Source organism: Peromyscus californicus, unplaced genomic scaffold (assembly GCF_007827085.1).
Source record: "Peromyscus californicus insignis strain IS unplaced genomic scaffold, ASM782708v3 Scaffold_5__1_contigs__length_169319896, whole genome shotgun sequence".
In the NCBI taxonomy this organism is placed as follows: Eukaryota; Metazoa; Chordata; class Mammalia; order Rodentia; family Cricetidae; genus Peromyscus; species Peromyscus californicus.
Window position 1 is genome coordinate 131,695,890 of NW_026294573.1, and position 16,046 is coordinate 131,711,935.

The following is a 16,046-nucleotide window of genomic DNA, read 5'->3' on the forward strand; positions in this document are numbered from 1 at the left end:
TCACATTTCAGTGCAAACTACTCCCACATTTAACACTTTATCAGCACGACAAGACGAATCTTTTATCTCCCGTGGGGTGATGGGGAGAGGGGCTTGCTGAGGAGATTGCCCTCAATTGATGGGCTGTAAAAGATTTTTAGTGTTTCTGGGCATCCCACCGAGAGTCCCCCTCCACCCCACCCCCATCCCCCCAGGAGCACAGAGACTTGTGAAAAGTAACGCACAACTGGCCACCAGAATAATTCATTCGCTCTACCTTCCCTGCCGCACCTCCCACTCCTCCTTTTTGTGGCAGTCCTTTCTCTCCGAAAATCTCAGGTTACTTTGACTGGGGAGTTCTCAGACCTCCCGTCCCTGCCCAGCCCTCAGCCTCCAATCCGTAAGAGACGCTCAGCCCCAGCAATTGGATTGGGCAGCCTGTCTTGACACAGCACTGTGCTGAGTGCTTGAGGACGTGTTTCAACAGATGGTTGGGGTTAGTGTGTGTCATCACATTCGAGTGGGGATTAAGAGAAGGAAGGCTGCCCTGCTGGAGCTGTGTGGTCTTCTCCAAGTGAGAGTTGCAGGCAAATCCAAGTACTTGGCTTTGGGGAAGAAGAGAAGGAATTCATGTGCAGCGGTCACAAGAAAAGCAGTATTTCCAGGTAAAGTAAAAGACACCAAATCAAATCTCAATCTCTCTCTCTCTCTCTCTCTCTCTCTCTCTCTCTCTCTCTCTCTCTCCCCCTCTCCCCCTCTCCCCCCTCTCCCCCTCTCTCCCTCTCTCCCTCTCTCCCTCTCTCCCTCTCTCTCGCCATAGTTTGGAATGTAATGCTAACCCAGCACACTTGTCAAAGCCGGTGCTCGCCGTTCCATCAATGCCGCTATTGTACGGCTGACAGATAACAGTGCACATAGCTCCAGCTTTGTAGCGCTAACGCTTCTCGAGCGTGGCATTTGAAGGTGTAGCGAAGAAACTGCCTTTGGGAGCCCGGGTGCCCTTGAGATCCCCGATATAGGCGCGGAACAGTAGGTGCAAATTGCTCGCCAAGGATGGACAAGGCCAAGAAGGCATTTGTTTTAGTTTTCACCGTTAAGAATTCACTTTGAAGCTGTTGCGTTCTCCTACTCGATATGTAAAGGTTCTTTTAAGGCTCGATGGCTGGCTTGCTGGCAGAGTCGGAAACGCTTTGTTAACCGATTTGTGCAAGGTAGATCGGGTCGATTTGTGATAGGGCAAGGGTGGTTTTTAATCATTTTTGGAGACTGGCTAAAGTCTGGGAACTCCTTGGGAAAGAAAGAACTGGCTACCCTCGGTGCAGCCTTTAGGTCGGCTCTGAAACAAAAATGCTTAGAGCTGGAAGAAAAGCAAAAAGGGGAGGTAGAAGGAAATAGCTCTTTAACATAGCCCAGTTGCAGCTGCAGGGGGAGCAGATGGAGGTAATTCACTTGCAGATCTGTGTGTGAGTTTTACAAGTCAGGAAAAACTAAAGTAGCGTATCTGGGATGGATCATTAAAGTCACTACATTTATAGGCGTTACACAGTGTTAATTAAATGTAAATAGATGTTCAGCCTTGGCTATAAACAAATAAACAAAAAGGTTTTAATTACAAATTAGTCATTGGAAATTAATGGTCATCCGGGTGCCGAGCAACAGTAACTGAGCTGTCATCTGATGTGTGGCTAACGGCTCTGCCAGAATCACCCACCAGGATTTAATTGAATGGAATATAACAAGGGATGTTCGATGCTACGTCTTACGGCATTCAAAAAAGTTTCAAACTAGTGCTTTCTTATTTGAGGGATTAAAATGGTATTTTTACTTTTCAAAAAAGACGAGTGAGTCTGGGTTACTTCTTTTACTGAACTGAAAGACTGATTTGCTTTCTGGGAAATTATGTACCAGTGCTTTGGGGGAGCCTGTGTCTACAGGGAGAGAAACCCAACATGGTCCTTACCCTTTGCAGGTGAAAGGTTTTGGTACACAACACTGCATCTGGACTGTTCAAAAGTAGAAGCTGGGTAGTAGGCAGAAAAACAGGTTGAATGCATGGGACTCTGATTTGATAATTCAGCTGCGTTAAGGTCTCTAACATTCTGTTTCAAGTTGCATTTTTGTATTTTTGTAGCCATAGTGTGAACTTGAAAAAAAATCATCTTAAAAAAAAAAAGTTAAGACTAAAATGATATCCCAGTATGGGGCTGAAGTGTTTTTCAGAATGTCCTGTAGCCAAGGTTTGAACCTTGGCAGTGAAAACAACATTCTCTCACCAGTGATTCTGAGCGTTATCGGAGTCCCAATATTACATAACTGAAGTGAAATGGGACTTAGTTCATCAGCTGAAGTCGCTTGGAATTCCATTCATTCAATGTTGGTTTTGCCGTGGAACTAAGGTTTCAAAAAGTGAAGAGAGAAAGGGAGACGAATGTCTCCCATCATATCAGGATCGGAGCCCCTTATAGCATGGAGCAGGTAAGGAGCTAACTGGCCAGGCTATTCTGGTACCTCTGTAGCATTATTTCAGGACAGCATAAAGTCCTGTTGACTCCCTGGGTTTCATCCAAGGAGATGTGCCACCGTACCGTGGTATTCCACCAAAGGCAAGGACAAGGGTCTGCTTATGAATGGAGGCCCACAGGAGCCCCAGCAGCCTATGTCCCTGGTGCTGTGCTGGAGACTGGTCACAAAGTTGCCTGGTCAGGAGGCAGACAGCCTGGGAGACACCTAGTCTCCAAAGAAGCACCCACGCAGTGCATGGGGTGCCAAGAAGACATTGAGAGTTAGGGCATGGTAAATTCACACCTTGAAGACACAAACTTGTGTCTTCATCCCCCTAACAAAGTAATGTAAAATAACCCAGGCAACTGAAAGCACTGACTTAAAAGACAGTGCCCAAGGGGCAATCCCAGTTTCTTGTCACAATCGGGATCTATCCGTTCCAGATGGCAAACACTGAGAGACTTATTTGTGGTAACTTCTACATGGCTCAGCTTGACATGCAGTTTCTTCCTGACGGCACTATGCTACCAACACATGAAGTTCCCATCAGTGCTCTAACAGCTGCGAAAGTGTTTGAACACATAGGGGTCCCTCTCGGGGATGTGACAAACGACCTGAGATGGGTGGGGTTCTGTGTGTCCTGGAGCTGTGTCCTTCCATTTAGATTTGAATTAAGAGGACGTTTCCGAGAGGTGACGGGAAAGCTGGATTCATGAAAGTATCAAAATGTATATTTATGACAGAAGGGATTACTGATACAACATGAATCAGGGTCTTGACAGGGTACATGGCAGGTTGAATAGAGGCCTTCATCAAGATGCTAAAAGGGGTTATCTGTATTCTGTTTCCTTTGGGGGAACTTGATGGGCCATCAGACAAATTGTTGTAGCCATCTCCATTGTCATGCTGTAGCCAAGTGGCAAGTGTGACACTTTTCCTTCCCTAACTCCCTTGTATAGAATAACATTTGGGATTCAAAACCTCCCTGCCCTCTCAGCCCACAAAGCAGTATTTTCTCGGATGGAGCTGTGTATCTATCATATTAGATCTCCCCAACCTTCTTCGCTATGTGAATCAGGCCAGCTTATGGGTCCAGTCAGGACATATGGCTCTTTTTTTCTGCAAGCAAAACTGTGCAGAGCACAGAGTGAATTTAAGGGGATTTCAGTTTTATAAGCCGCTCTAAATATTCATATTTTTATCATTATTGGCATTGGGACAAAGAGGCTCATGTGTAAAATTAAGTATGAGGCCGTATGATGAACTCACCTATGTTATGTTAGGCTCATGCAAAAAAAAAAAAAAAAAAAATGAAAGAAGGTATTTTGCAGGACAAAAAAAAAAAATCCCTGAAAATATGTTTCCTGTTTAAAAATATTTTCAATTCAGTCTCACTATGTTGGGGAGGAAGGGGAAAAGCCTGTGAACTTCCCCTCAGCCTTTCCCCCCATCCCCAATATCTCCCTCCCCCTACAGCCAATCTGTCATCAAATCCTGTGAGTCCTTCCTTGAAAATGTCTTCCACATCTGGCCTGCAGCTACCGCGCCAGTGCAGTGATTCTCTACCACATGGGCTGTTGCGACAGTCTCCTGACTGGCCCCCTTTGTCTCCATTTCCCTCTTTTTGTGAATGTACTGGAGACTGAAGCGAAGATCTCCTGCACAGAAAGCCATACGGGCTCTTCACTGACCTAACCCACACAGGCTGCCCACTGGTATTTAGCCTCAGGTTTTCCAGCCATATTCCCCTCCTATCCTACAAGATCAAAAGCTGTATCTTGCCTCCAACTAAGTGGTCAGGTCAGTGTCCCCACCTTCTAAGTCTCTCATGACTCATTCTTCTAGCTCGTTGAATGGGAAGTGAGTTCATAGCATGTATGCTGTTCATTTGGGGACCTCTATGTCCTAAGCAAGTGTTCTCCACTGAGCTATATCCCAAGCCCACAGGGTTCTTTCTGATTCTCCATTCATAAGCCTGTGTGTGAAAAGGATCATTTCACTCATCTTCATCTGTTTACTCATCCTTCAGAGTTTTAGCTTGATCTCTAAATTCTCCCACAGGCTCCCCAGCCTCTCACACTGATGGCAGCCTTCTCTAGATGCTGCTCCTCAGCTAGCTAGTTATGATTTTGCCTAGCATAATGGCTCTATTTTACATCCTGCTTTGTGATTTGTTTATTTTAACATGTTGACGACACAGGTAAGGTGACAGAGACTAGCCTCTTTTACGTTCATCTCCACAGAGGACGTAAAGAAATGTGTGTTCAGTAACTCACAGAGATACTCAAACATGGAAGGCACTTTTTAGTAACCCCTTTCAGAGCCTTTAATCAACTTTTTTTTTCTTTATTTTGTTTTTCATATTAGGGCTTCTCTATGTAGCCCTGGATGTCCTGGAACTTGCTGTGTAGACCAGGCTGGCCTTGAACTCAGAGAAATTCGCTTGCCTCTGCCTCCCGAGTGCTGGGATTGAGGGTTGTGCCACTGTCACCCTAATTAATCAGCTCTTTGTGCTTCCTCCTCATTTATCCATAACCAAAGAGGAACAGGGATGGAATTCCATTGGTTTGATTTTACAAACCCTTAGGGGAAGCCCCACTTTTAGTCAAAGTGTGAAATTATTATCCCAAATCAAGACTGAGTGGTAGATGAAAAATTCCCATCTACTTCAACATTGCTTGATGACTCTGATAGGACTTACACCTGTGAGTTGCCCCTCCATCACTTCAAATGCCAGTGATGGCCGTAGGTCTGGATAGCCCAAGGCTGTGTTTGATCCGGAGAAGATACTACTTATCTATGTGGCATTGAACAGGGGAATGAGCAATGGTGAGTTGAGTGTCTGTAAGATGGATATTGGGGTACTCACCTTAGAGTGCTGTAAACAAAATACCCCATGTATGTATATCACTGCGTGTCTAATATGAAATTAGTAACCATGGGAAGTTGGCAGGTGCACTCATGGCTCTAGGTCTAGAGTGTAGGAATGAGCTCATCTTTGTCATGCCAATCATTCCTTCTATCTAGTCATTTGGTCTACTCATTTAGCATTTCCCAACGCAGGGAAAAGTAAAGAAGGGGGGCTAGAAAGAAGGAAGCAAGTCATTTTGGCAATGAGGGATTTGAAGCAACTGTGTTCACAGTGAGAGCCAGCACATGCTGTTTGAAGAGCAAGATCCCAAGTTCAGGATTGGTGGAATTATTAAGGCCACTCCATGTAGTTAAAAGGAGATTTATTTAATGGCGTAACTTACAAATTAAGGGATAGGTAGGTCGCGGGGTCTGGGGAAGGTGTATTGCAGTCCAGCGGTGTTCTCTGGAGCTCTGCTTGGCCCACCTCCACCGTCCAGGGTCCCGGAACCGAGTGAGAGCGCAGCCCATCCAGATCTCAGGTCTCCAGGCGCCTCCCTTGGCCCTGCCTTATAGACCTGACAGTTGCCAAAGTCTCAATGGTGGTTGGAATTTCCAGATCAAAGCTGGAATGGCTACCCACTACAGTTCAGCACTAAGGAAAATAAAGAACAAGGCTAACCAAAGTGGACCGTCCTGCAAGATCCTTTCTCTTCCTTCTGGCACACAATCTAGAGAGAAAACAACAGGGCTGAAGAGACAGCCGGCTGCTCTTTGAGAGGATCTGGGTTCAATTTCCAGTATCTACGTGGTGGCTCACACCATCTGTAACTCCAGTTTCAGGGAATCCAATGCTCTATTCCAGCTTCCTCAGGCATCAGGTGAGCAAATGATTCACAAACATACATGCAGACCACACACACACACACACACACACACACACACACACACACACACACACACTCACGTACACCAAACCAGACCCAACAAACAGTTTAGGTTAGGCTTCCAGAAAGAATTGGTTAAGAAAGACAGCATCTAGGCAAGGCAAGGGATCATCACCTCCAAAGTAAATTTAACACAAAGCCAAATGCCATCAGCCTACTTCCCAAACTCGTACCTACCAGGAAAGGTGGACTCTTCCATTGATACCTTTTTCCTGGAAGTGCAACTGGCCAGGAAATTCTCTCACATAAGCTTTGTCTTCTGCTTGGTAAAATGTACTCATGTACACTGGTCATTTAACTGGTTTTCAGGACCCTGGAAAGGTCAAAGGGCCTTCTTTTCACTCCAATCACCTGGGCTGCCACTACAGTGGGCCGGGAAATGGGAAGAAACTAGAAACATCACCCCCACCCCATCCTCACAGAAACCGAGAGGCTGTGCCTCTGTGCCTCACTTTCCCCTGCAGACTTGTCTGTAGAACTTGGAAACAGAGTTGACACTTACCGGCTGGACTCTGTCTTCAGCTGTAGCAGACAAGCTATTCTACTTTGCCTAAAATATGTGGCTCCTGTGTTCCCATGAATAATGTACTGACGTTTTACTAATTCATAAAAGGCAGTGCTCTATTTTCAGTATTAAAACCTTGCCTTGTTTGGTTTGGTCTTGACGAGACCTTACTACCAGCCCAGGCTGCTCTCAAACCCATGATCTTCCCGCCTCAGCCTCCCAAGTTCTGGGATGACATGTACATACAGACTTACACTGTCACACCCACCTTAATACCTTTTCTTGTGCTTTTTTTTTTTTTTTTTTTTTTTTTTTTTTTTTTTTTTTTTTTTACAACACAGGTACAAATGTAAGAAACAATTTCCAAATTTCTAAACAGTGAATCTAAGGGACAAAGACACATACATCTGTTTAACTGCAGTGGCTGAGGTTGGTTCAGACATTGTGATTCAGGGCGAGATGTCTTTATCGTCATTCTGGAAATTCCTGTTGTACAAATTCCAACATTAGGTTACGAGTTAGAATCAGGGAGAATCTGGGAACTGCCAAGAGCCAAGCGGCTCTGATTGAAATGAAGAAAGTTCTGGGGAAGCTCAGTGGGTAAGAGCACTTGCCACACGAGCCTGGGAAGCTGAGTCCAGCCTGAGTGTGTGTTGTAAGATGGAGACTCAACATTTAAGCACATTATTTAGTATAATTTGAGGGCTGTGGAGACGACTCAGTGGTTAAGGGCCTTTCCTGCTCTTACAGAAGGCCTGGGTCCAGTTCCCAGCACCCAGAGGACAGTTCACAGCTGTCTATAGCTCCTGTTCCAGGGGAGCTAATGCCCCCTTCTGGCCTCTATGGGCACTGCAAGTATGGACTAAGACATACTCATATACACATAATTAAAAAGAATATGTATCTTTTTACAAGTATATAGTTTGAAATTTCTGTTTCTAAAAAATTGGCTGTAGCTAGGCATGGTGGTTCATCCCTGCAATCTCAACCCTCAGGATGATGAATCACAAATAAATAAGAGAGAGAAATTGGCCGGGGAGTTTTCTCTCCTTCCGTATGGTTTTGCTTTTGTTTTATTGTTCCTGTTTTCAGATTTAACCCATTTTCAGGTTGCCCTGGTCCCAGTCTTCACCTGATTTACAAATTGCAATTGTGAGACACTGGTTCTCTGGTTGCAATTAGCCAAACTAGTGGTTTTTTATTACTCTTCCTCCATACCGTGTTGTGTTCCACTTCAGAGAGTATAGAATGTTTCAAGAATTTGGGAAAATCCTTAATTCCCTTGATGAAAACAGTTCCAGTACCATCCAATTCATGTGTCTACCCATTTTTCTGGACAGTGATAGCAGACCCCTACAAAGCAAAGTGGAGTGTGAATGAGAGCTCATCAGATCTCCACTCCCATGGTAGAATGTTCTAGCTCAAGCAACATAATCTGCTATGCTAATTTCAAGTACTGTCCTAAGGTACGAGCTACAGCAGAATCACATGGGGCAGGAGGATGATTAATAGCATTGGGAGTGTGTACTTACTGATGATTCTTTACAAGTGTGAGCCTGCACATCTTCCACACTCACATTACAAATATGGCTTAGCACCCATTCACCTGTCTAGAACATAACAAGCTCCCCAGATAGACTTCCTGCCCACACAGAGCCTTCTCCTACGCCTTCACCTGCCAAGAAGCAATCATCTAGTGAGGAGAAAGAATGTCCTGGTGGACAGATGGGCTTGGCAGCACCCGGGGATTTGGGAAAGTTCAGCTTTTAGCTTTTATCTTACAGGAAGCACATCCCAGAAGGAGAGGCCCCCACAAATCCTGTTCTGCATTTCCCTCCTGAGAACTTCATGCTGGTAAAAGCAAAGAAGGTGTTTTGAACACGACAGAAAGTAAAATCCTAGGATATGTAATATTTTCTATTTGGCACACTTCAGGCTTCCCAAGAAATACCAATTCTTTTCTCTGTATCTCTGCATTCAATAAAGGGATTTGGGAGTGAGCGCAGCATGGAACAGAGCAGAATCCACTTCCTAGCAGTGGTGTCCATGTTCTAAGAAAGAGCTGTGCTGAGCATCCTAAATAGAACCAGAGCCCAAAAGGAATATGGGTAAGAAAGCATCACCTCGGCCGAGAACCTCCTGTGTGCACATCTGTATCCTGTGGATGGAGAGAAGCACAAAATGCCATAGGGCACCCTGCTTTCTCTGAAGGGATATCTAGGTTATCTATGTGGGGAAGCATGCACACACACACACACACACACACACACACACACACACACACCATAGTAGGGTAGAGAATTTTGTGATAAAAGGTCAGTTATTAGTACTAATTAAATAAAAGAAATGCCAACAAAGCCCCCTGTTGAAGGAGTTAGAACCTGAGGTTGGCTGAAAATGGTTCAAGGTCCCTGTGCAGATGGGTCAGCGTGTGATTCAACACCAGGACGTCTGAGCTGCTGTGTTTGGGGACCATTTTCTTACCTTCTCTTTTACTCAGTTTCCTTGTCTTGACAACATGAAATGATCATCACACATGGTGTACACTGCAGGTGCACAAGGGCCTGCAAACCTCTCCTCCCTGAGGGATGGGAGAGAACTGCTTGGCCAATGCTTGCTTTTCAGTACTTGTGTTTGCACATTTGTTTGTGTTGGAAGGGAATCTGCTTGTCAGAGAGAAAGGGAAAGAAAGGAAAGGAAGGGGCAGAGAAAGGAAGAGAGGAAAGAGAAGAGCAGGACTGTGGCTGGCCCTTGCTACCGCTCTGCGCTTGTCCATTGTGTGCCGGGTCCTGTTTAAACCAAGCCAGATTCCAGACTGTCTGAATACCTCAGTTAGGGAAGTTGGTGTTGCCAGATAAGCCAAAACCTTAAACAGGAGAGAGGGGTCAGGTGAGGTGACTCAGCAGGCACTGGCATTTGCTGCGTGGGCCTGGCAATCTGAGTTCCGTCATTGGAGCCCACAAGGTAGAAGAAGAGAACTACTTGGGAAGCTTGGCCTCACCTTCTCCGGGGTGCTGTGACTCAAGTGTGCACATGTAAGCACAAACACACACACACTCATAATAAAATGGGTTTTAAAAGGAGGGGGAGGAGATGGCCTAGCAGTTAAGAGCACTTGCTGCTCTTCTGGGGCCTGGGGTTGGATCCCTGACACTCACATGGTGGCTCATAACCATCTGTAACTCCAGATCTAGCAGATCCACGCCTCTTCTTTCCTCTGCAGGTACCAGGCATAAATGTGGTACACAGACATACAGACATGCATGCAGGTAAAACTCCCATAACATGTAAAATAATTAAAAATATAAAAGGAGAAAGAGAGAGCACCTGACAACCATGAAGCTCTCCATTGTGAAGAGTTCTATTCCTATTGATAACACAATGGCAGTGAGGAAGAATGTGTGAAGAGTCATTATTAAAGAATTAGCAGTAGCATCTGGCTTTGTGGCCTGTTCTTATAACCCTAGCACATACGCAGGAGCCGCATGTAAGAGGATAGCAAGTTCATGGTCAGCTTGGGCATCTCAGCAAAATCTATCTCAAAATAAAATAAAAGTAAAAAAACAATAACCAAAGGACAAAGATGACACTGAGTTATGAAGGCCCAGGGGTGGCGGCTCTACTTAAGAAAACAGCAGTACTAAAGTGGAATGCCATTGTGCAGCACCTCTGATTTCCAAAGTGACAGAGGCTGTTATGTAGTAGGTTTGTTTCTGGAATAACTTTATAATGCAAATATGGGTAAAATCTATGAACATAGGACCTGAGAGATGGCTTAGTAATTGCGTGTGTGCCTGTGCATGCACACACACACACACACACACACACACACACACACGCACGCACGCACGCACGCGCACACACACACACACACACACCATACTTGCGTCTCTTGTGAAGGACTCAGATTCAGTTCCCAGCACCTACATGGCAGTTTACAACTGTCTGCAACTCCAGGTTCCAGGGCATCCAATGCCCTCATTTGGCTTTCTTGGGCACTGTGTGTATGTGGTACATTTGCATTTGTGCAGACAAAGCATTTTCATATACAAAAATAAATAATTATTTAAAATATGTGAATGTAAATGCTTAATAATAGAGTTCAAACAGATAAACTTCAATTCTGATGGTTGATTGAGACAAGAAAAGAACACAACCTATGTTTACAGAACTAAGACATTTCTCCTTAGATTAAAAAGAATCTTCTCTCCGATTACAAAGAAGAGGGGCAAGGAGAAAGGGGGGAGGGTGATGGCAGGAGTGGGGGGAGGAAGAAAGGAGGGTGATGGGTGACGGGAGGAAGAGAAGGTGATTATTGATTGGCCAACTAAAATTCTGGTATTCCTAAGTTTGGGAAAGTAATGAATTTTCAAGTAAGAACACCAAACTCCTTCTGCAAAACACATAATTCTTTCAACTAAGATAATGCTGGTAGAAGGGGGTGTAAAATTTAAAGAGAGTCCAGAGGCAAAAAGAGATGAAATCTTTAAGTTGCCTCTGCTCGTAAACCTTCAGGTTTTCCCATGGAAGAGCGTGATTGACAGCCTCTCACAGAATGGACAAATGACACATTTTACAAATGATATACCGACTCACAGCCTCCTTTCTTGCCCACAAAACAAATCATTCTTTACAAAATGCTAATTGGTGCATGGTAATTGTACAGATTCGTGGAGTCGAGTGGGACATTTGACACCGGTACAGTAGGCAATGATCAAATCAAGGTGATTAGCATACGGCATAGTTCCGAGTTTGAAGATTTGGGAAAAGCTTCCAAGCTGGGCTAGAAGTTGCTGTATAGCCAAGACTGGCCTTGAATTCCTTAGTCTCCCATCTCTACCTCCTCAAAACTCCCGCTTCCTCTTTTCATTCATTTTGTTTAACCCTGTAATTACCTCTTTAAAACAGAAGACCCATTTCTTGTCAGGCACCAACCTAATGCAGTAGAGGGACCCCAGGGTTAGCTATGGTTTTCTTTAAAGAGAACAATTGTGTTATTCATTTCATAAGCTTGCATTGTGTCCTGGGGCACTGTGACCAAAGGAACGTAGAACTTGAACCAGCATGATTTGCGATTGAAATATATTTCTTTAAAAAATTACTTCATTTTTAATTATGTGTATATGTGTATGTGTGTATACTTGTACAAGCACACACATGTTTGTATGTACCCATGGAGGCCAGAAGAGGGCACCAGAGTCCCTGGAGAAAGAGTTAGAGGTGACTGTGAACCATTTACAGGTGATTATGAGCCATATGCTGTGCTATGAATTGAACTCAGGTCCTCTGCAAAAGCAGTATGTGCTCTTAACTGCTGAACCATCTCTCCAGCCCTTGAGGTGTATTTTCCTGTTCATGAAAATGTGTGGAAATAGCAACGACCATGGAGACTTGACAGCATTTTGGTTCCTCAAAAGGGACTTGGGTTCCAGTCAAGTTCTTAATGAAGACTTTGGCCTGGGTTATGTTACTCAACTGAGTGCACTGAACTAACTACTTTGGTTCTCCTGGGAGAAACGCCAGCCAGAGTCTCAGTACCTGTAATCTATTTCTCACTCAGAGTTGCCGGGCATGGGGGCATAATTGACATGAGCCAGTTTATAGTTGAAAGCCATTAATGGCTGGCAACCAAACTGATGAGACATCCAGCTCAAGGGCGGAAGACCTAATCCATAAGCGCCAAAGTCAGCTCGATAACCATCACATGCAGCAAGCGCACAGGGCTTGGCTGCACACCCTCACGAATCCTCCAGCACCCACTTGGCTCAATGGGCAGACAGACCAGAAGGGAGGCTACATGATGAGGTCACGGAATAGGATCTGCCTATTTAGGGATTTGTATGGAAATAGGGTCTTACGTAACTCAGGGTGACCTCGACCTCACAGTACTGCCAAGGATGACCTTGAACTTTAGATCCTCCTGCCCGCATCCCAGAAGTGCTGGGATTACAGGTGTACACAAGCTCATCCATGGCTCTGAATAGCTTAATTTCAAATTCCAATTCTGAGTTGTACAGGTTGAGCATCTTGACCTGTCTATTTGGGTTACAGAGGTTTCTTGAATTAGAGAAGTTCAGAGTTCTTAATAAAAAAAAAAAAAAAAAACTAACAAAGAAAGGAAAAATAATACCCATGCAGTTAAAACATTCTGTCATGGATTTGCTAACACATAAGGACAGAAAACGAAGAAAAAAGAAGCATGAAAGCTTTCATGTTAGCCTGGGGAGATAGCTCAGCTGTAAGTGTTCGCTATGCCAAATATAAAGCTCAACCCCCAGAAGTCACCAAAAAGAAAAAAAAAAAAAAAAAAAAGTCCCGTGGGGTGGCAGCATGTGTTTTAAACCAGAGAAGTGGAAACAGTTATATCCTTAGGGCTCATTGGCTGGGCCAACTAGCCTAGCCTATTTGGTGAGTTCCCGGCCAATGGGAGACCCTGTATCAAAAAATAAGGTGGATGGTATCTGAGGAATGTCACCCAAGATTGTAATGTGGCTTTCACATGTGTTTGCAAACCTTTCAATAAACACACACACACACACACACACACACACACACACACACACACACACACATACACACACATACACAGAGAGAGAGAGAGAGAGAGAGAGAGAGAGAGAGAGAGCGCAAGAAAACATTCATGTTTAGCAACTATTACTCTGATTAGCCATTTTGCTCCAAGAATATCTATAAATCTACCAGTCCAGTTCAGCCTACAACTAAATCAGGTGTAGAAGCATAGAACTGTAGGTATTTCTGGACCCTCGGCCACCTCTTTGGTTTCATGTGAACTGTATTTCACACAGAGCAGATAATGAACTAAAACGCACATTGCAGTTTCCTTGATGACTGTTCAAGGCTCCAGTGGCAATGAAGACAGTGTGCTGAACAACGGGGGTGGTTACCGCAAGGACAACCTAGCAGGCAGTACAAGGGGGCACAGCAGAAACACCGAGAGCCCGGAGCCCAGTGTCCGGCTGCTGCCAGCAGCATGGTTAGCAGCAAACTGACTATTTTTCAGGAACATGATGTTGTTCCTTTACCTTTGTTTTACCATTCCTTTCATCTAGATCACATTACTCTCCTCTTTCAAGCAGGTATAGTGGCCTATGTCTGCAGTCTCACACTTGGGAGGCAAAGGCTGTAAGACAACTTTGAAAGTTCAAGGCCTGCCTGGTCTACATTGCAAGTTCCAGGCCAGATAAGACTATATGGTGCAAACAAAGATGTCCTTAAAACTAAAGCAGTGGTGGTAGGGCTGAAATAGCCAACAGCCCTTTATGTTTCTAAATTAAGTTCTGCCATCTCTCTATCTCCACTGATCTTACAGACCTCTGGTGAATGGAACTAGTTTTTCTTGTTGTTCATCTACTATAAAGCAGCTTCTTAGCAGTTTTTACAGCTTCCGCTTATGAATGTCCACACACTTTCCACATCACCCTACGACTCCCTCCCTCCATGTGCTTTGCTGCTCTTGACTAAACTGGTCTCAGGCATCCTGAAGTTACACCTTACTTCTGTTATACACCACTTGCTCCTACTGCGTTCTCGGCTGCACTTAGCTTCCAAAATGGTTCTGAATGCCAAAGCTCACCCATCTTAGTTTGAAGCGAAAGATCCAGCCCCATTACCTCAATGGAACTTTCTTTCTCCAACTCTTCCAGACATCAATAGTTTCCTTTTCTGTCTGATCTCTTTCCACTTAGAACTTTCTCATCATTTTAGCCCTTGGTTATGTACAAATTTGCATTTATTGCCATTCCTCATAGATTTTGCTTCCTTATCCTTGGATTATTAGCCTCACTGAGGCAGAAGTTGAGGTTTTAGTCCTGTGTCTGTCAAGCATGGCTTGGATATCACATATCCTTACACGCTACAGACCCTCATTACAGCCACAGTTAGAGTGGTCAAAGATGACTGGGCTAGAAATTATACTTCGGTCATTGAGAATTTCAGGACACTAATCAGCTGCGAATCCACTGCTAGCCCAGGCATCGTCTGACAATGTGGAAGACACCATCACAGTCACTGATTGTCTGGCTCGAATATTTTTCCATCTTCTGCCCACATCACTCTCCAGGGCTGCCTTAGAGCCAGCTGGCGTCCAGCCAGAAACAGACTCAGAGAGACAATAGGCCGACCCTGATCCCCATCTTTCCTGATTAGATGTGAAATTGTAGAGCTGGGTGTCATTCACATGCCAGCCACTTGGAACTCTATGTTATCAATTAATTTCTCTTGAGAGCTGAACTGAGGAGATTGTGACAATCATGGTTTTGAGGACCTGTAAAATTAGAGCCAGACCAGATTGTGAGGGAAGGTGCTAGAGAGGGAGACCCATCTTCTATCTGCTGCTCACCATGAGTGGAAATAGCCATAAACCCTGTGGAAAATCAGTCTCTCTCTGTCTCTCTGTGACAATGGGGTTGGATTATAAAATTTATTTGCCTAGGAATGGAAATCCTTGTAAGACAGTTAGCAAGCCACATGAGAAGATATGATTGACATAATCTGTCAAAGATAGTGAATCTTGTGTGCTGGTGTATCTCAAATAATTTAAAATTGGGGGTTCTAGGAAATTATGAAAACATATGGTATTGGAAGTATGTATATGTTGGATAACATCTAAGGAATTTCCGTATCTGAAGAAAGATAAGGTGAATTTGTAGAGAGACCTGCCAGAAATCAAAAAATTCTTCTTTCCCTTTTTTTTTGTTTGTTGTTTTTGTTTTTTGTTTGTTGACTAGATTGTTTTATTTTTCAAGACAGGGTTTCTCTGTGTAGCCCTGGCTATCCTGGAACTAGCTCTGTAGACCAGGCTGGCCTTAAACTCAGAGATCCACCTGCCTCAGCCTCTCAAGTGCTGGAATTAAAGGTGTGCTCCATCCTTCCTTCTTTCTTGTGATGGGATCAAACTCAGAGCCTTACATGCCAGGTAAGCATTCTACCACTGAGTTGGATCCCTAGCTCACAGAGAGAGTTCTATCAGAGAGAATTACACAACCCAGGTCTTCTTTAAAAGTTCAGATTAAGGCCGGAGTGGTGGCTCAGAGCACTGGCTATTGAAGAGGAGCCGGCACCGGCTCACAACCAGTTACAACTCCTTTCCCAAGGGGATGAGACGCCCTCTTCTGGCCTGCATGGATATTGCAGTGCACATACTTATTTACACTCATACACATAGAACAAAACAAATAAAACTAAAAAAAAAAAAATCAAAATCTCTGGATTACTACTGGGACTGATGTGAGTTCACGTTCAGT

The 16,046-nt window shown here is 44.4% G+C and overlaps 1 protein-coding gene across 7 annotated transcripts in view; it reads left to right on the top strand.

Annotated features, from left to right (window-relative positions):
* The first annotated feature begins 267 nt into the window (after window positions 1-267).
* Sulf1 (sulfatase 1) overlaps window positions 268-16,046 on the top strand; it is a 165,752-nt gene continuing 149,973 nt past the window's right edge. For 4 of the 7 annotated variants that reach the window (XM_052718363.1, XM_052718366.1, XM_052718361.1 and 1 more), the window contains exon 1: window positions 270-644. The gene's annotated coding sequence lies outside the window, so the exon portion shown is untranslated. Of the gene's footprint in view, window positions 645-16,046 lie in introns of all 7 variants that reach the window. The other 3 variants (XM_052718367.1, XM_052718371.1, XM_052718368.1) reach the window with 3 other exon arrangements.